Source organism: Schistocerca nitens, chromosome 8 (genome assembly GCF_023898315.1).
Source record: "Schistocerca nitens isolate TAMUIC-IGC-003100 chromosome 8, iqSchNite1.1, whole genome shotgun sequence".
Lineage (NCBI taxonomy): Eukaryota > Metazoa > Arthropoda > Insecta > Orthoptera > Acrididae > Schistocerca > Schistocerca nitens.
Window position 1 is genome coordinate 184429090 of NC_064621.1, and position 20167 is coordinate 184449256.

The 20167-nt window shown below is 44.0% G+C and overlaps 1 non-coding gene across 1 annotated transcript; it reads right to left on the reverse strand.

Annotated features, from left to right (window-relative positions):
* Nucleotides 1-5905: 5905 nt before the first annotated feature.
* Nucleotides 5906-5980, reverse strand: Trnas-cga (transfer RNA serine (anticodon CGA)). Its single transcript has one exon. It is a non-coding gene; the product is annotated as a tRNA-Ser (tRNA).
* Between the last annotated feature and the right edge of the window lie 14187 nt (nucleotides 5981-20167).

The following is a 20167-nucleotide window of genomic DNA, read 5'->3' on the forward strand; positions in this document are numbered from 1 at the left end:
TAATGGAACGTAGTCGAATTAAGTCCGGTGATGCTGAGGTGATCAGATTAGGAAATGAGACACTTGAAGTAGTAAAGGAGTCTTGCTATTTGGGGAGCAAAATAACTGATGATGGTCGAAGTAGAGAGGATATAAAAAATGTAGACTGGCAATAAAAAGGAAAGCGTTTCTGATGAAGAGAAATTTGTTAACATCGAGTATTGATTTAAGGGTCAGGAAGTCATTTCTGAAAGTATTTGTATGGAGTGTAGCCATGTATGGAAGTAAAACATGGACGATAACTAGTTTGGACAAGAAGAGAATAGAAGCTTTCGAAATGTGGTGCTACAGAAGAATGCTGAAGATTAGATGGGTAGATCACATAACTAATGAGGAGGTATTGAATAGGATTGGTGAGAAGAGAAGTTTGTGGCACAACTTGACTAGAAGAAGGGATCTGTTGGTAGTACATGTTCTGAGGCATCAAGGAATCACCAATTTGGTATTGGAGGGCAGCATGGAGGGTAAAAATCGTAGTGGGAGACCAAGAGATGAATACACTAAGCTGATTCAGAAGGATGTAGGCTGCAGTAGGTACTGGGAGATGAAGAGGCTTGCACAGGATAGAGTAACATGGAAAGCTGCATCAAACCAGTCTCAGGACTGAAGTCCACAACAACAAAAATATTTAAAACGGTTAACAGTCGTCCTAGTCCATTTGCAGCATGCTTCTCCTCATCACAAAGTTGGGAAAAGTCAGCACCTTCTACATTATTTACGCTAATCATTTTCGATAATACTCCACAACGTAGACAGTATGTCATGACCTAATTCTTACTGCGAGGAGCGTAACAGACCCAGAAATGCATAGAAAGCTCTTATGACGAGAACCGAAACACTGAGTCGCCTTGAAACAAAACATACTCTATACCTAAGTTTCTTAGAAATAATATTCACACACACACGCATACACACACTCACACACACACACACATACATATACATTTCAATAAAACCAACCATCACAATATTCCAGCCACCTTTCCAAACATCGTAAAGTTAGCAGTAAATTTAAGCTCTAATTATGGTTGATAAAAATATATAATGTAATTGCGCTGATGAGGAAAGAATTTCTTCTCTCATAACAAATATATGAATAAAACACAATTATTACGATTGCTGTTGAACTACAAATATAGATAATATGGATGGTGATTGAACGACGTATCCTAGCGGATTACGTAGCAAATTAACGGTGCAGCAGGACAGTAAGGTGAGAGTGGTGTCCCCCATAAAGTGCTGCTATCTAGTGGGGGTTATGGAAGTTGATGTGGTCAGGTAGTTTGAACGGCGACTTCAACACCGTGTCACGACACTGGCAATCAGGCTACGTGTCGCTGTAGACAGGCCTCGGCTCGTCCCTGCGCGAAGTACAATCTAAGACATGCCACGAAGCAACTATCCCAATGGGAAAGCAATCAGTAGAAGGGGATGGATATGTACAGACAAAGAAACGATTGCAGCTTCAGGAAAAAATGATTTTTTATTCAAAAGAAACTAATTCAATAATTGAGAAAATAAGTGCATTTCTGGCCCTTACGCAAGCCGTCATTCGACAGCGTTGTTGGATGTTCTCCTCAGGGATATCGTGCCATATTCTGTCTAATTGTTGCGTTAGATCGTAAAAATTCCGAGATGGCTTCAGAGCCCTACCCTCAATGCTTTGAACCATTTCAGTAGCCATGTGGTCTGGTGAACTTGCTGCCTGAGACGGGATTTGGCAATCATAAAGACAAGCACCAGAAACTATCGTCGAGTGAGCTTTATCGTGCTGAAATGTGAGTCCAGGGTGGCTTGCCACGTAGGGCAACAAAGTGAGGCGCAGAGTAACTAAACGGCTCCTGCAACGATATGAAATGGCACCCTGACCATGACTCCTTGTTGTCGAGCGGTATGGTGGGTGACAGTTTATTCACACATCGCTATCCAGGACATCTCCAGTGACGTCATCGCAGTAAAATCTCATTCACTTGAGTAGAATTGTCTTCGTTAAATAAGTCCAGCTTGGAACTTGAGCGCTGATGAACAGCGAATACAAGTCTGGAGACGCACCATACGACCCGACAACAGGGAGTGGAGTTCTCGGGAGCAATTTTATTTCGTAGCACGACCCCTTTAGTAGCCATCCGCGGCATCATTACAGCACAGAAGTGCGTCGACGATGTTGTACGCCCCGTTTCATTGGGCTTTATGGTAAACCACCGAATGCTTATATTTCAGCAAGATAAAATCCGCCCGCACACGCCGAGAGTTTCTGCTGCTGGGCTTAGTGCCTGTCAAACCCTACCAGGGCCAGCAAGGTCACATCATCTGTCTCCAACTGAGGTCGTCTGAAAAATTGTGGGCAGGGCTCTCCTATCATATCGGTTTATTGACGATCTAACGTGACAGTTGGGCACAATTTTTCACGATATCCCTCAAGAGGATATCCAACAACTCTATCAGTCAATGCTGAGCCGAATAACTGGTTCCATAAGGGCCAGAGGAGGACCGACGTGTTACTGACTTGCCCAGCTTATGAAGCCTTCTTCTTGAATTAATAATCCAATTTTCCTGTAACTGTAACATTTCGTTTGTCTGTAAATGTACATCACTTTTCTACCGAATTCCGTCCCTTGTGGATATCCCTTCGTGGAGCGGCGCTTTTTTTTTTTCGCCTTATGAGAGGAAACCCCGTGAGCCTGCTTGGAACCCGGCAACGTTTTTGGGCAATAGCATGTTGGACCATCAAAGATATTTGACTGTAACGTATTTCATGGTAAGTTAAATCCTATGCTTCATAAGAAACACACAAAAGATTGCTTTTGCAGTCTAAAATTATTGGGATTTGTGCAACAGTACAATGCACCACCACTTGTATGCACCGGTGTTACTGTCCTACTACTTCAGAACTTGAGAAAGACTTGGCCTGGCAACCAACTGCTTAATCTCAGTGCTGCAAATGATGTGACGCTACTGCTTAATTTATCATGACTTTCGGCTACTACGCCTTCTGTTTTCGAATAAACGGCGATCGCGGTACAGACATTCCATTTTACCTACTTACGGTACGGAAAAAATGGCAGAGCCGAGTGTCACAATCTAAGCTGGGTTGAAGAATGAAGGAACACTGTAGCTGTCTGATACGTTGCTTGACTAATCAATGTTCACTTGTGCTTTGCTGTGACCTAACGGGCTTGGTGGGTACCAGAGTACCCCAACGCAAAATGTCTTTTGGGACATGATAAATGTCCAAACAGTACTAGTAACGTAGAATATCACAGTAATGGAAAGAGAATCTGCCTTAACAATAATAAAGTATTGAAAAAAATATGTTTCTTCAAGTGTTTTGGCAGCCAATTATGTAATTACTAACTTTTCGAATTCTAGTGTCAACTGGTCTTTACTCAGGCATTTGTTTAAATCAATGCAATCTTTGCATACTTTTTCCGTTTTCATAGCTTCATGTTCACTACGTTTGGTAAATTTTTTATACATCGGGTCTCTCTTCCTAGTTCACAGTTTGCGAAGTGCAACACTGGCAGCCGCTTGCAGTGATTACACTGAACTTCACTGCTGCGTCACTATATTTGCGTTTTCACCAAACAATTATTCCGTCTTTGCTCTTCTCGAATCTCCGGGCGTTCCATTCAGCTTCCACATTCCTTGCTTCAAGTGACACATTATAAGTTCATGTCCTAGGTCAAACAAAAATTTTCCCCATGTGTAGCATGCAAGAGCCTTCCTGACAGGACACTTTCTCTTCCTAATAATGTAGGCATTTACGGCTGCTCTACTTATCGGTAGTCCTATTCCATGAATACGCATCTCCCATTTTGTCCACTGTATCAACATAACTTTTAGTTTTATTGTAGTATAGAAGAACATCGGGACTGAACTTCTTTTCCTCGCCATAATTACCATCATGATGTTCAGTACTCAAAAGGATTACGGCTTGCTTTTAAGAGACGTTGATGCAAGCATCAGATTCTCACTGAATGCAACCACAGATGAAAATATTGGTTTCAGTGGCTCTGATTGAACTTAAAATGAGATTTCTGGCTTTTTCTCCTAAGAATACCGCTCGCAGTTAGTTCTTGTGACCTCTGCAAGTGGAAGTGGAACACGCCAAAAAATATTGTAATAACGTATCCAGTTCTTAAAAGAGACGTGAGGTCCACCTCTACACCTTGATTCTTTGCCGTAAGTCCTTTTTCTCCTGTGAATAGCTGAAAGCAGACGAAGACCTTTCACGGCCGAGAGTCAAAATTTTATGCGTTATTTAACTGTTTGGACTTCAACTAAACCCTAAACGGGCATCTCACACGAAAAGCTATCAATTACTCATCCAATCTCATGTGAGTACTTGAATAATAGTATACAAAGCATTGCGCGGCAAAATTTGTATATATTTCTGTATATGTACTGTATTAGTTCATTTGTTTCACTTCCTCTCCAGTGGTCATGTCACTGGATTTGAGGAAACAAAGAAGTCATAAAACCTATTTCTCGAGATTTAACCTGGGAATATTTGCTTTAGGTATATGGTGTCCGTGGACCATAACATAGAAAATGGTTCTCTTTATCTTTCAGGACTCCCATAGTTACTAGCAACCCTACGAAGCAGAACATTTCTTTATAGCTGCAAGCAATTTCTTAGAAGAATGAGTCTCTTTCCATAAATGATAAACTGTCTCTGCTATTTTGTTTGATTATTTTACTACTTTGTCCGCTATTTTAAGTGTCATGAACAAAGTGAAACTCTTCATAATCGAAGACACGCTCCTGGCAGTCATTGTGAGACAACTATATGTAGACAAAATATCCTATTTCTGACGCCTGCTTGGTTGTTTGTGCGGTTTTTAACATATCATTCAAGTTTCGTTGATATGTATAGGTCATTTCGGCTTACGAATCACCTCTTCGTTTCCCTTTCTTCAATAAAGTCTTCAACCACGTCAATTTCTTCAACATTGTCATTTCTGGAAACACCAATTCCACATAATTATATCCTGGTTCAGATTCTCCTTTTCCTATGTGCATTACTTTTTCAAGTTCTCGTTTAGAGCGTTCATCATATTTCCTCTGTAACATTAGCTTTTCTGACATGTGCGTTATACAGCGTAATATCCTACAGCAATAGAACTGGAGGAAATGTCTAACAGAGAAAAATATTTTATTTAAAGTTATTGCACACAACAACGACTTGAAACATTAGTTCCACACTTCTAACAACATATTTTTCTGGAATGGGAATTTATATATGTATTTCTATTTTTTTTATGTTTAGTCGGATCAGTTTAACAACGTCACATAGTGCGAAAACCATAAACTATTCCGAAGAGCTACAAATAATAAAATCGCAATGCTGGAATCCTGCAGCACCCTATTTGATATGCAGAAGGTTAAACTGTAATGATCCTAGTAGTCATTATGATAATGATACACTGTTAGTTCTAGTCACTATAGGTGATGGTCACGATGAACGTAATTACGTGAAAATGTGGTCACTATAAGAACTTCAAACACTTGACATAAACAAACACTTGGGCAGTAGAATGTTATTAATGGACAGTGCACTACGTTGTAGTTTCGTCACAGGGAATTACCTATCGCTCACAGTGAAAACGTGGCTAACGAAACAGCTTCATGTGACAGACTTCAGATGATAATAACAACAATAATAACGTCGACAGTGACGTAATAACTAGTTATACCCATTTTTTCACTTTTATTTAGTGGGCACACTGCTTGTGTAGGATATTGTGAGAATGATTTCACAATGATAATGTCGTGGCACAGATAACTTTCTGTTATCTACAGAATGAGATTTTCACTCTGAAGTGGAGTGTGCGCTGATATGAAACTTCCTGGCAGATTAAAACTGTGTGCCGGACCGAGACTCGAACTCGGGACCTTTGCCTTTCGAGGGCAAGTGCTCTACCAATTGAGCTACCCAAACACGACTCATGCCCCGTCCTCACAGCCCTCACACTTTCCCGCGAAAGGCAAAGGTTCCGAGTTCCGAGTCTCGGTCAGGCAACAGTTTTAATCTGCCAGGAAGTTTCTGTTATTTGTATAACTCAGCTTCTGTATCAGAACGACATGTCTTATATTTATTCAAATGGTACAGTGAAAGGGCTATTCTGATGTTGAGACTTTTTTAAAGTGGGTCATAGGCCTTCTGCCTTGTTTGATATTCCCTGCCAAGAATTCCTATCTTGTGCCAACCTTTTCATCTCAGAACTATGGTAGTTATTGCCTGATGTCTCAACAGATGCCCTACCGTTCTGTCCCTTCTTCATGTCAGTGTTTACCACTCGTTTCTTTCCTTGTTGATTGTGAGGAGAGCCTTCTTCTTTCTCACGTTATCAGTTCACCTACTTTTCCACATTCTTGTAGAGCACCATATCTCATATGCTTCGATTCTCTTCGGTTCCGATCTTCTCACAGTCCATCTCTCTCGACCGTGCTATACTGTTCTCAAAACATACATTCTCAGAAATTTCCCTCTCAAATTAAGGTTTATATTTGATAATAGACATCTCTTGGCGAGGAAGGCCAATTTTTCAAACGCTAATCTCCTTTTTATGCCCTCCTTGGTCTGTACGTTATAGGGTTTTTGTTGCCCAGTTAGCAGAATTCCTCCTCAACTTCATCTACTTCATGGTCACCAGTTCTGATGCTAAATTTCTTGCTGTTATCATTTCTGCTACTTCTCCTTACGCTCATCATTAATCTGTACATATTATACTGTCCATTCGATTCAACACGTCCTGTAGTTTCTCTTCACTTCCACTGAGCATAGCAATGTCATCAGCGAATCTTATCGTTGATACACTTTCAGCTACAATTTTAATCCTACTCTAGAAATTTTCTTTTATTTCCAGCATTGCTTCTTCGACGTATATAGGGTGAGTCACCTAACGTTACCGCTGGATATATTTCGTAAACCACATCAAATACTGACAAAACGATTCCACAGACCGAACGTGAGGAGAGAGGCTAGTGTAATTGTTTAATACGAACCATACAAAAATGCACGGAAGTATGTTTTTTTAACACAAACCTACGTTTTTTTAAATGGAACCCCGTTATTTTTGTTAGCACATCTGAACATATAAACAAATACGTAATATGTGCCGTTTGTTGCATTGTAAAATGTAAATTATATCCGGAGATATTGTAACCTAAAGTTGACGCTTGAAATCTCCGACTTTCAGTTGCTTGTTGTAACAAACACGGGCCACGGTCGGCGAGCAGCATCTGCAGGGGCATGTTTACGATGACGACCGTGTTTACGAGTGTGGCTGTAGTGCACTGTTATGGTTTGGTCTAGCTGTCGCAGTGTCCGCATGTAGCGCTTGCTGCTATTGTTATTCTGCATTCGTCTCCGCACGCAGACCAACTGTAGTACACCGTGTTACCAGACGTCTGAGATAGTGTAGTGTTGTAGGAACTGTGACCATGGTGTATTCGAACTCTGAAAAGGAGGAGATGATACTCATCTATGGCGAGTGTCGACGAAATGCAGCTGAAGCCTGCAGGGTGTATGCAGAACGGTACCCGGACAGAGAGCATCCAACGTGCCGCACATTGCAAAACATCTACCGCCAACTGTATGCAACAGGTATGGTCGTAGCACGCAAACGGGTCCGTAACAGGCCCGTCCCAGGAGAAGCGGGTGCAGTTGGTGTGTTAGCTGCTGTTGCCATGAGCCCACACATGAGTACACGGGACATGGCGAGAGCCGGTGGACTGAGTCAAAGTAGTGTCATGAGCATACTGCATCGTCACCGCTTTCATATGTCGCTACATCAGCAATTACATGGTGATGACTTTAATCATCGAGTGCAATTCTGTCAATGGGCATGAACAGAGAATTTGTTGCAGTTCTACCTGTTTACCGCTGAAGCGGGTTTCACAAACCACAGGGCAGTGAATCTACGAAACATGCATTACTGGTCCGTGGACAATCCTCGCTGGCTCAGACAGGTAGAGCGACAGCGACCGTGGACTGTAAATGTATGGTGCGGAATCATTGGCGACCACCTCACTTCATTACAGGGGCCCAAACAGCTCCAACGTACATCGCGTTTCTACAGAATGATTTGCCAACGTTGCTCGAAAATGTCCCACTGGAAAAGTGTCGACGTATGTGGTATCAGCATGATGGTGCACCTGCACATTCCGCAATTAACACTAGGCTGACCCTTGACAGGATTTTAGACGGGCGTTTCATAGGACGTGGAGGACGCATAAATTGGCCAGCCCGTTCTCCTTGTTGTGTCGATTCCCTAAGGTCTCGACACAATGAGTGGCTAGGTGCACGCGAAACTAACGCAGACGGGCGTAAATTCTGAAACAGGAGACTGGATGAAAACTATAAAGAAAAGAAGAGAGATTTTAATATACTTAACTTTAATGTAGTCTTGTTCTTGTTGAAATACATCTCTTGCATAGTAGTAAGCAATTAGCAATGATACACATGGCGCCTTGCTAGGTAGTAGCGATGGACTAGCTGAAGGCTATTTAATCTGTCTCTCGGCAAATGAGAGGAAGACGTGATACGTCTTGTCGCAAGCTATGTCGTCCGTACAACTGGGGCGAGGTCATGTCCGTGTCTTGTGACCTGCCCTGTGGTGGCGCTACGTTTGCGAATACACAGTGGCGACACGCGGGTCCGACATGTACTACAGGACCGCGGCCGATTTAAGTTACCACCTAGCAAGTGTGGTGTCTAGCGGTGACACCACATTCCTCCCCCGCAAATCGGCGAACGGTCGTGAGATAAGGCTTCCGCCCGCCGTGGGGAGGACCCCATGTTGACGTATGCGATGAGGTGGGGAGCCTAACAACAGGCGAGGCTGTGCCACCCGCACCCGGCCATTCGGTCCGAGGGGAGCTAGGAAACGCCTGCAAACCTAGTCCAGGGTGCACGTCAACATGAGGTGTTTGCGCACGGAATGATATAAGAGGAGCCGCGGTGTCGACCTCCATGTGGTCGGAGCACCCGACGGGCGAAGACGACATCGGGTCCGGAGCGGGCAAGAGGTCCATGGCGGAGGACGGCTGGTCACGGGAAGCAAGCGGCGGCGCATGACCCAGGGAGGCGCGAGGCGGCTGCAGCGAAGCGTCCGCTGCTGGCGGCGCCGGCGGCGGCTGCGGCGGCGCGACGCCATGAGGCAAAATGGAAGGCATCGTCGGTAACACCTGGGGATGAGGCGAGCCAGTAGATGGGTCCCCAGGGCGCTGACCCGACGGCTCCGTCGCTGAAAGCAGACGGGGAGCGGCAGAACCCAGGCGACGACAGAGGCGCAGCTGATTGAGATGCCGACGCACCTCACCAGAGGCCCCCAAAACCAAATACATCGCGCGGCCGAGGCAGCGAAGAATGCGCCCTGCGAGCCAACGCTGTGAACCGCGATAGTTGCGATAATAGACAACGTCGCCAGGAGCAAAAGCAGGAGTCTGCCGCTGCACAGGAACCTGATGTGGCGGATGCAGCAAAGACATCAGAGTTCGATGAGATCGACCATGGAGCAATTCAGCCGGCGAGCGACCATCGCGGGGCTGAGAGCGATACGAAGACAAAAAGAGCAACAAAGCGTCCTCCCGAGAATGCGACTCTTTCAACTTCAACATCTGTGACTTGAAAGTCCGGACCAATCGTTCAGCGGCACCGTTTGACTGAGGCGAAAACGGCGCGGATGTCAGATGTTGAATACCATTGGCCTTGCAGAACGACTGAAATTCTGCGGACATGAATTGTGGGCCATTGTCGGAAACAATAGTCTGCGGAAGACCTTCAATGCAAAAGATAGCAGACAAGGCTTGGATTGTGGCAGAAGACGTCGTGGAAGACATCCGGACAACAAAAGGAAAATTACTGAAAGCATCGACCACAACCAACCATCGAGCATTCCAGAACGGACCAGCAAAATCGATGTGCAAGCGTTGCCAAGGGGAAGTGGCTTTCGGCCATGCAAAGAATTTCCGCGGCGGTGCGGATTGTTGTTCGGCACACGCCACGCAAGAGGAGCACATATTTGTAATCGCAGCATCGATTCCGAACCAAGTACAGTGCTGTCGAGCAAGTTGTTTCGTTCGCACTATACCCCAATGTCCTTGGTGAAGAAGCTTTAAGACAGAGGACTGTAACGAACGTGGGACCACGACTCGGGATTGATCATTATCGGAACGCAACAACAAAACACCACGTCGGACAAAAAGTCTCTCCTTGTGGGCAAAAAATCGGCGAACCAAAGGATCCTCGATCCGTGACTTTGACAAGGGCCATTGCGTAGCAACAAAACGCAAAACAGGAGCAAGGACAGGGTCAGCAGCTGTGGCTGTAGCTACACGACGAAAATCAATCGGAAACGATGCGACCACGTCATCGGCTTCCGAATCAATGAACATGCAAGCAAGTTCGGAAGAATCGAATGCCTTATCCTCAGCAACAGGCAAACGGGACAACGCATCAGCGTTGCCGTGCTTAGCAGTGGACCGATACAAGATATCGTAGCGGTACTGCGAGAGAAAAAGTGACCAGCGAATGAAGTTCTGCGCTGTACGTGGAGGTACAGGCTTGTTCGGATGAAAAAGCGATGTCAAAGGCTTGTGGTCCGTGATGATTGTAAAGTGACGACCATACAAGAAGTCATGGAACTTGGTAACACCAAACACGAGAGCTAAAGCTTCTTTCTCTATTTGTGAATAATTTCTTTGCGCAGATGAGAGCAATTTGGACGCAAAGGCAATAGGGCGATCATGCGAGCCATCCTTGTGCGCAAGCACAGCACCGATCCCGAAATCCGATGCATCGACCATCAACAAAAGGGGTTTTCGGGGATCGAATGGCGTAAGGCAAGTATTTGATAGTAACGCCGATTTCAACTGGCGAAAGGCGCGTTCGCATTCCGTCGTCCAGACGAACGGAACACCTTTACGGCGTAAGCGATGAAGCGGAGCTGAAATGGAAGAAGCATTGCGCACAAATCGGTGATAATAATTTACCTTACCCAGCACACTCTGTAGCTGTTTTAAGTTCTGCGGTGACGGCAAGTCCTGAATGGCACGAAGGTGCTCTGGACTCGGATGTATACCTTGGGCGTTAAGGACATGGCCCAGGTACGGTAAGTCCCGAGCAAAGAACACACATTTGTCCTTCCTCAAGCGAAGACCATTTTGTCGCAATACCTGAAATAATGTTCGGAGATTTTGCAAATGTTCTGCTTCTGTCTTTCCTGAGATTACAATATCGTCCAGATAGTTCGCAGCCGTAGGGACCGACGCACAAATAGTTTGTAAATATTGCTGAAATAAAGCAGGGGCGGATGCACACCCGAATGGCAGTCTTTTGAAGCGATACAAGCCAAGATGCGTGTTTACCACTAAGACGCGCTGGGATTCGCCGTCCACAGGTATTTGCAAGTACGCATCTGCTAGGTCCAATTTTGAAAAATATTTTCCCGGGCACAGTTTGTCAAAAAGATCTTCCGGGCGGGGCAAAGGAAAAGTAGCAGTCACTAGTTGTGGATTCACAGTTGCCTTGAAGTCCACGCAAAGTCTCAGTTTTCCGGAAGGTTTTGGCAAAATGACTAAGGGTGAGGCCCAGAGAGAAGCCTGCACACGTTCAATTACACCTTGAGATTCTAATTCGGCTAATGTTCTTGCGACCTCATCACGCAATGCGTGGGGAACATTGCGCGCTCTGAAAAATTGCGGTTGCGCGTTGTCTTTCAGTTCCAAATGCGCTTCATAGTTCTTAGCGCAACCAAGGCCCGGTGCAAAAATGTCTGCAAATTCTTCACAAAGACTAGAAACACTGGCGGAAGGCACAGTCTGATTCACTGATAGGACCTGATTCACTATAGACAAATTAAACAATTGAAACAAATCTAAACCAAACAAGTTCACTGCACTAGAGGAACGAAGAACATAAAATGACACAAGTTTTGTCTGTCCCTTGTATGTTGCAAGAAGGCTGCACTGTCCGAACACAGGTATATGCTGTCCTGAGTAACTAGTTAACGTAACATTTGCGGCACGCAATGGCGGTTTGCCCAGTTGTTTGTACGTGTCGTGATTGAGCAATGAAACAGCAGCTCCGGTATCGAGCTGGAATGGTATCACTTTTCCTACAAAGTCTAAGTCCACAAAAAGTTTATTGTCTTGTTGACGACAAGAGCGACTGTCTCGTGCAATTTGAACTGATACAGGTCCAGAAGCACTTGCAACTTTACGGGATTTCCGGCGACGTCGACGCACACTTTGGGTGGGACGAACACAGTCACTGTTAGCTAAAGTGTCACTGGACGGGTGGGAATGTACTACATGGATGTCCATGGGTGAAGGTCCACGAGCCTGATTGTCCTGGGTTCGATTCCGGCGCGAAGCAAAAGGCCTGGAATTATTGCGAGTGTCTGATCTAAGCTTTTTCTGGCAAACACTTTGTACATGTCCTTTCTTGTGACAGTAAAAGCAAATAGCTTGGCGTGACGGGCAATTTTCACGCGAATGTCTAGTTGCACACCGCGGGCAAGATTTCACTGCATTTGCTTGCTTACGCGGCGCACGTGGTTGCAAGCTAGGCGGCCGCAGCGAAGTCGGGCGCGAGGGCCGCTTAGCGTCCCGTGCAGCGGGCCGGGCGGGCCGATTAATGTGACACACTGCTGGCGAAGTTTCAAATGATTCCTGAGCAAAGTCAAGTGTGTCTTGCCTGTCCAATATGTCTATCACTTGTTGCAGGGAGGGATTAACTAGTTTCAAAATCTGTTCCCTTATGCGAACATCAGAAACGTTCTGTGCAATTGCATCACGCACCATAGTATCTGAATATGGGAGGCCACATTCACAGGCAAACGCGCAGTCTCTAGTCAGTCCTTGCAAAGTTGCTACCCACTCCCTGTTAGTCTGACCGGCCGTACGTTTTGTACGAAAAAACGTATACCGTTTTGCAACTACATTTACTGTTTCTTTGAAATAGGCATCTAAAGCAGACAAAATTTCTTCGTAGGACAGAGTTGCGACGTCGCGTCGGGGAAACAATTTCACTATCACACGGTAGGTAGACACACCGACACAAGAAAGCAAAAACGGCTGCCGCTCTTTACCTTGAATTCCATAAGCTGTGAGGTGGAACCGGAACTGATCGGCCCACTCAGTCCAGCTCTCGTTATGGGCCTCAAAGGGCCTAAATGGCGGTGCGACAGCGGTGTGTGGCTGCGGTAGCGATGAAGCGGCTGCCGCCGCATCGGTTTGCAGCGCACGTTGACCCTGGACGAGCTGTCCAAGGGCTTCCAATAACGCCTGCGTCTGCTGATTCTGCAAGCGAAAAAATTCGGACAGTACATCTGGAGAATGCGGCGAAGCCATGACACAAGCAAATTAGAGCAAATAGAACACAAAGACTGCAACGTGGGCGCGGCACCACTCCTCGGCGCCAAAATATTGTTGTGTCGATTCCCTAAGGTCTCGACACAATGAGTGGCTAGGTGCACGCGAAACTAACGCAGACGGGCGTAAATTCTGAAACAGGAGACTGGATGAAAACTATAAAGAAAAGAAGAGAGATTTTAATATACTTAACTTTAATGTAGTCTTGTTCTTGTTGAAATACATCTCTTGCATAGTAGTAAGCAATTAGCAATGATACACATGGCGCCTTGCTAGGTAGTAGCGATGGACTAGCTGAAGGCTATTTAATCTGTCTCTCGGCAAATGAGAGGAAGACGTGATACGTCTTGTCGCAAGCTATGTCGTCCGTACAACTGGGGCGAGGTCATGTCCGTGTCTTGTGACCTGCCCTGTGGTGGCGCTACGTTTGCGAATACACAGTGGCGACACGCGGGTCCGACATGTACTACAGGACCGCGGCCGATTTAAGTTACCACCTAGCAAGTGTGGTGTCTAGCGGTGACACCACACTCCTGATCTTACGCCTCTGGACTTCTTTCTGTGGGGTACTTTAAAGGAGAATGTGTACCGTGATGTGCCTACAACCCCAGAGGATATGAAACAACGTATTGTGGCAGCCTGCGGCGATATTACACCAGGTGTACAGCGGCGTGTACGACATTCATTACGCCAGAGATTGCAATTGCGTGCAGCAAATGATGGCCACCACATTGAACATCTATTGGCCTGACATGTCGGGACACACTCTATTCCACTCCGTAATTGAAAACGGAAACCACGTGTGTACGTGTACCTCACCCCTCATGGTAATGTACATGTGCCTCAGTGAAAAAGACCAATAAAAAAGTGCTAGCATGTGGACGTAATGTGCTGTTCCAGTCTCTTCTGTACCTAAGGTCCATCACCGTTCCCTTTGGATCCCTACGTAATTCGGTGCTCTCCGATACACACGATCGAACAGTGGAGGAGTGGTACTCAAACGTCAACTTTAGGTTACAATATCTCCGGATGTAACTAACATTTTACAATGCAACAAACGGCACTGATTACGTATTTGTTTATATGTTCAGATGTGCTAACAAAACTAACGGGGTTCCATTTAAAAAAACGTAGGTTTGTGTTAAAAAACATACTTCCGTGCGTTTTTTTATGGTTTGTATTAACCAATTACACTAGCCCCTCTCCTCACGTTCGGTCTGTGGAATCGATTCGTCAGTATTTGATGTGGTTTACGAAATACATCCAGCGTTAATGTTAGGTGACTCAGCCTGTATATCGAAGAGTATTGACGACACACTATATCCCTAGTTTACATCCTTTTTAATCTAAGCACTACATTCTTGGTCTTCAGCTCTTACTGTTCTTCAAACTGGTTCAAATGGCTCTGAGCACTATGGGACTCAACTGCTATGGTCATCAGTCCCCTAGAACTTAGAACTACTTAAACCTAACTAACCTAAGGACATCACACACATCCATGCCCGAGGCAGGATTCGAACCTGCGACCGTAGTAGTCGCACGGTTCCGGACTGCGAGCCTAGAACCGCGAGACCACCGCGGCCGGCTCTTACTGTTCTCTCTTGGTTCTTTTGAATATTGCACATCACCCGCCGCTGCGTTCAGGTTACGCCTATTTTTCTGACAATCGTGGACCATTATACATTGTCGAATGCTTTTTCCTGTTCGACAAATCTTAGGAACCTTCTTCAGTCTTCTTTCCACTATCAGCCGCAACGTCATGGCTGTCTCTCTAGTCAGTTAGTTAGTTACATGTTCCGTAGATCATTTGAACGGTTCTTCTGACGAAATGATGTTCAACGAGTCAGTCTACAGGATAAATACATATGATTAGTGTTAACATTAATGAACACATTATTATTTTATTCCTACTCATGCTCTTAATATATTTTTTTGTGCCTTTAGCGATCGGCATGTATCAGATCTTCAATTTTCTTTTCCATTCTTCTGTATATTATTTTCGTCAGCAACTAGGATGAATTGCTAAGCTCTGACTTGGTGGCTCTTGCAATTTTCGTATATCGGTAGACTCGTACATTCTACACACATATGTGATTAGTCGTTCCGTTGTCACTGTTAATATTTTCCGAAGTTTTTTTTTTTTTATCCGTTCTGCCTTACTTGATCTTAGGTCTTCCAAAACTCTTTCAAATTCTGATCCTAATACTAGATCCCTATCTGCTTCCTATCGACTCCTGTTTCTTCTACTATCAGCTCATCAGATAAGTTCTCCCCCTCGCAGAGACCTTCAGTGTACTCGTTCCATCCATTCGCTCTCTCCTCTGGACTTAACAGCTGAATTTTAATTGCACTCAAAATGTTACGTCCCTAGCTTTTAATTTAGCGGAATACTCTTTTGTCTTTTTTACATGCCAAGTCTGTCCTTTCGGAAATGATTTCGTTCAATTTCCTTAGATTTCTCATGCAGCTATTTTGGCTAAGCTTTCTTGAACTTCTTTTTTATTTCATTTAAGAGTGACTTATGTTTCTGTATTCCTGCCTTTATCTGACAATTTTGTACTTGCTTTTTTCCTTATCTATATCCATGGTTTCTTCGCAATAACCTTCATGTACCTATGTTTTTCTCTCCAGCTCTTATGATGCGCTATTTAAGATATCCATTCCCCTTCAACTAAACTGCCTACTGAGCTATTCATTTTCGCAGTATCGATAGCTTCAGAGAGCTTCAAGAGCATTCCCTTATTCTTTAGTTTTCCGAATCCCACTTCTTTCTGAATAGATTTTTCTTTCAATCGGGGTTTTTTGTTTTTATTTTACTTTTTTCTAAAATTAATGCAGGGCACTCAGCCCTGTGGGCGAACTTTCTGAGCTACCATGCTGGGTCTTCTTCACCACGGGTCACGCTTAAAATGATGCTGACTCACTCTCAGAAGTATAGTTAAGAAATTTAAAAATCAGATTAAGAGACTACCTCATTAATCGTTACTTATTTGGAGACACATTTTGGACAGTAATATCTAGGTGACAAGATCTTACTGATTGTTGAAGATACGAAGGAGCTGTTATTTGTGTCTTGGGGAGAAGCGATCATGTCGTAAACTGAAAGTGCGTTTTGATGTGTACAATGATCAGTCCCATACTCAATACCTAAAAACAGTGTGTGAGGTTGCGACTTGATCAGAAGACATGCTTTAAATTTATAGACTCAGCTAAGTTCCTTGAAGAACTCAACGTATGATGCTATACCATTCCCCTCTACTCTATCCATAGTTCAAAAACGCTAGCAAACGATGCTGATGTACTATCCTGACCATTATATAGAGCATACAGTGATATTTCAAAACATTAATTCGGTTCTTGACGGTTGGCGGCTAAATGAGTTATTAAGTTACCAGCTGCAAAAGGTATGTGACCAGTTCTCTTCCCTCCCTAGTTGTTGTCCTGTAGGTGAACTAGGGGTACAAAGCAAAGATGGTGTAGGAGTTATTTGAAGGAGACTGTCTAATTTAATAATTTTTACAGCCATGTGGTTCAACTGAATTCAGACTTATCACTTTTCACAGTTTTCTAAGAGAGCAGGTGTCGCAGCACTGTAACGCACACTTCACAAGTCTCCATAAGAATGGAGAGGACGCAGTCCGATTTTAAATATTTCGTTACGTCTATGAGATGGACCTTGAAGTTGGTGGGGAGGCTTGCGTGCCTCAGCGATACAGATGGCCGTACCGTAGGTGCAACCACAACGGAGGGGTATCTGTTGAGAGGCCAGACAAACATGTGGTTCCTGAAGAGGGGCAGCGGCCTTTTCAGTAGTTGCAGGGGCAACAGTCTGGATGATTGACTGATCTGGCCTTGTAACATTAACCAAAACGGCCTTGCTGTGCTGGTACTGCGAACGGCTGAAAGCAAGAGGAAACTACAGCCGTAATTTTTCCCCAGGACATGCAGCTTTACTGTATGATTAAATGATGATGGCGTCCTCTTGGGTAAAATATTCCGGAGGTAAAATAGTCCCCCATTCGGATCTCCGGGCGGGGACTACTCAAGAGGACGTCGTTATGAGGAGAAAGACAACTGGCGTTCTACGGATCGGAGGGTGGAATGTCAGATCCCTTAATCGGACAGGTAGGTTAGAAAATTTAAAAAGGGAAATGGATAGGTTAAAGTTAGATGTAGTCGGAATTAGTGAAGTTCGGTGGCAGGAGGAATAAGACTTTGGGTCAGGTGAATACAGGGTTATAAATACAAAATCAAATAGGGGTAATGCAGGAGTAGGTTTAATAATGAATAAAAGAATAGGAGTGCGGGTTAGCTACTACAAACACCATAGTGAACGCATTATTGTGGCCAAGATAGACAAAAAGCCCATGCCTACTACAGTAGTACAAGTTTATATGCCAACTAGCTCTGCAGATGATGAAGAAATAGATGAAATGTATGACGAGATAAAAGAAATTATTCAGGTAGTGAAGGGAGACGAAAATTTAATAGTCATGGGTGACTGGAATTCGTCGGTAGGAAAAGGGAGAGAAGGAAACATAGTAGGTGAATATGGATTGGGGGGAAGGAATGAAAGAGGAAGCCGCCTTGTAGAATTTTGCGCAGAGCATGACTTAATCATAGCTAACACTTGGTTCAAGAATCATAAAAGAAGGTTGTACACCTGGAAGAATCCTGGAGATACTAAAAGGTATCAGATAGATTATATAATGGTAAGACAGAGATTTAGGAACCAGGTTTTAAATTGTAAGACATTTCCAGGAGCAGATGTGGACTCTGACCACAATCTATTGGTTATGAACTGCAGATTGAAACTGAAGGAATTGCAAAAAGGTAGGAATTTAAGGAGATGGGACCTGGATAAACTGAAAGAACCAGAGGTTGTAGAGAGTTTCAGGGAGAGCATAAGAGAACAATTGACAGGTATGGGGGAAAGAAATACAGTAGAAGAAGAATGGGTAGCTCTGAGGGATGAAGTAGTGAAGGCAGCAGACGATCAAGTAGGTAAAAAGACGAGGGCTAACAGAAATCCTTGGGTAACAGAAGAAATATATAATTTAATTGATGAAAGGAGAAAATATAAAAATGCAGTAAATGAAGCAGGCAAAAAGGAATACAAACGTCTCAAAAATGAGATCGACAGGAAGTGCAAAATGGCTAAGCAGGGATGGCTAGAGGACAAATGTAAGGATGTAGAGGCTTGCCTCACTAGGGGTACGATAGATACTGCCTACAGGAAAATTAAAGAGACCTTTGGAGAGAAGAGAACCACTTGTATGAATATCAAGAGCTCAGTTGGCAACCCAGTGCTAAGCAAAGAAGGGAAGGCAGAAAGGTGGAAGGAGTATACAGAGGGTTTATACAAGAGCGATGTACTTGAGGACAATATTATGGAAAGGGAAGAGGATGTAGATGAAGACGAAATGGGAGATAAGATACTGCGTGAAGAGTTTGACAGAGCACCGAAAGACCTGAGTCGAAACAAGGCCCCAGGAGTAGACAACATTCCAGTAGAACTACTGATGGCCTTGGGAGAGCCAGTTATGACAAAACTCTACCATCTGGTGAGCAAGACGTATGAGACAGGCCAAATACCCTCAGACTTCAAGAAGAATATAATAATTCCAATCCCAAAGAAAGCAGGTGTTGACAGATGTGAAAATTACCGAACTATCAGTTTAATAAGTCATGGCTGCAAAATACTAACGCGAATTCTTTACAGACGAATGGAAAAACTGGTAGAAGCGGACCTCAGGGAAGATCAGTTTGGATTCCGTAGAAATGTTGGAACACGTGAGGCAACACTAACCTTACGACCTATCTTAGAAGAAAGATTAAGAAAAGGCAAACCAACGTTTCTAGCATTTGCAGACTTAGAGAAAGCTTTTGACAATGTTAACTGGAATACTCTCTTTCAAATTCTGAAGGTGGCAGGGGTAAAATACAGGGAGCGAAAGGCTATTTACAATTTGTACAGAAACCAGATGGCAGTTATAAGAGTCGAGGGGCATGAAAGGGAAGCAGTGGTTGGGAAAGGAGTGAGACAGGGTTGTAGCCTCTCCCCGATGTTATTCAATCTGTATATTGAGCAAGCAGTAAAGGAAACAAAAGAAAAATTTGGAGTAGGTATTAAAATTCATGGAGAAGAAGTAAAAACTTTGATGTTCGCCGATGACATTGTAATTCTGTCAGAGACAGCAAAGGACTTGGAAGAGCAGTTGAACGGAATGGACATTGTCTTGAAAGGAGGATATAAGATGAACATCAACAAAAGCAAAACGAGGATAATGGAATGTAGTCAAATTAAATCGGGTGATGCTGAGTGAATTAAATTAGGAAATGAGACACTTAAAGTAGTAAAGGAGTTTTGCTATTTAGGGAGTAAAATAACTGGTAATGGTCGAAGTAGAGAGGATATAAAATGTAGACTGGCAATGGCAAGGAAATCGTTTCTGAAGAAGAGAAATTTGTTGACGTCGAGTATAGATTTAAGTGTCAGGAAGTCATTTCTGAAAGTATTTGTATGGAGTATAGCCATGTATGGAAGTGAAACATGGACGATAACTAGTTTGGACAAGAAGAGAATAGAAGGTTTCGAAATGTGGTGCTACAGAAGAATGCTGAAGATAAGGTGGGTAGATCACGTAATTAATGAGGAGGTATTGAATAGGATTGGGGAGAAGAGAAGTTTGTGGCACAACTTGACTAGAAGAAGGGATCGGTTGGTAGGGCATGTTTTGAGGCATCA